Consider the following 1351-nt stretch of genomic DNA (forward strand, 5'->3'; position numbering starts at 1 on the left):
TCAAGTTAGCAACAGCGATTGCTAGCGCTGTTTACATTGAGAACAATGGGCACCTAATGGCGGACATTAGCTAGCATATAAGCTAGCGGAGCATAACAAACTCACCAGTACAATGAGACAGCTCATTAGCTTGAACCTGCCTTCTGAATTAGTCTCTCTCCAAGTGTTTCACACTATTTAATTTACGTCAACAGTCACAGAACTTAACATTAGCCTTAAAATGTATAAGTACATTCTGCTACGATGATTCAGCTTTTCTGGAATCACTTCCGGTCTCACTCGATAGCGCGAACGGCTGAGAGACGGGCCTAAACACTCGTTACTGGTTATCCTTATGGTTACTACGCTAGGGTGTAGTAACCATAGACCGTATATTAATATTAACGGTCTATGATAGTAACACTCAAACTTTATAGGCTAATGCCACAATAACAATATGCCCTTGTATTGGATGATATCTATGTTAACAAGCGATCATGTCAATATAAACCATTTATTTATACTTATATATAGTTTTCACATGTATTTTATAATCACTTGTATATAATTACCATTATATTTATTACATATTTATAGGACTTATTTATTCTATTTATTGCCCATTTTATATGTGGGTTACCCAACTGCTCGGGGCACCTTTCCATGGGCAACCCCCCCCCTACTCTGACACCTCTTCATTTAGTGCATGTATAGGTACTGAGCTGTGTGTGTAGTTCGGGCCTGTGTGTAATGACAACAGAGTGTAAATTGTAATTTTCCTTTGTGGGACTAATAAACAATATATTATTATTAATATATAATGGAACTAGATGGCCCATCAGCAATGTCTCCTGGCCCCCTCACTCATGGTAATACATAGACCTGCTTGTTAGCAGTTTCCTGTCAGAACTATTAGCTTTTTGTTAAAACTACACCCGCCAACCGCATCAGCGCACCGGAGGCTGTAACTGCTAACTGATACTGCTGCCTCACCTGAAAATGACAGCTTCTGCTCCTGCAGAAGTCTGCATGAAATCAACCCGTTTTATTCACAGTGTTATGGAGAAATACTGCACTACCCACAATCCGAAGCATTGCCATAGAAATCTTTACCGAGCCAACCAATGGCTAGAGTGAGCTTGTACCATTGAAGTCTATAAAAGTTTCTGTACACTAGTATTGTACCATTGCCTTTTCAAAATTGTTTGCACTGAATCAAATGTGTCATGGTAGTTGGCTTTCTTCCAGCCAACATTTTATATGGGCGCCTGGTTGGATCAACAGGTGGAGCGCGCGCCCATTGCTCCTTGATGCATTAGCCGCGGGTTTCAACTTCGACCTGCGGCCCTTTGCTGCACGTCATTGCCCCCCC

This window comes from Etheostoma spectabile, chromosome 14 (genome assembly GCF_008692095.1).
Source record: "Etheostoma spectabile isolate EspeVRDwgs_2016 chromosome 14, UIUC_Espe_1.0, whole genome shotgun sequence".
Lineage (NCBI taxonomy): Eukaryota > Metazoa > Chordata > Actinopteri > Perciformes > Percidae > Etheostoma > Etheostoma spectabile.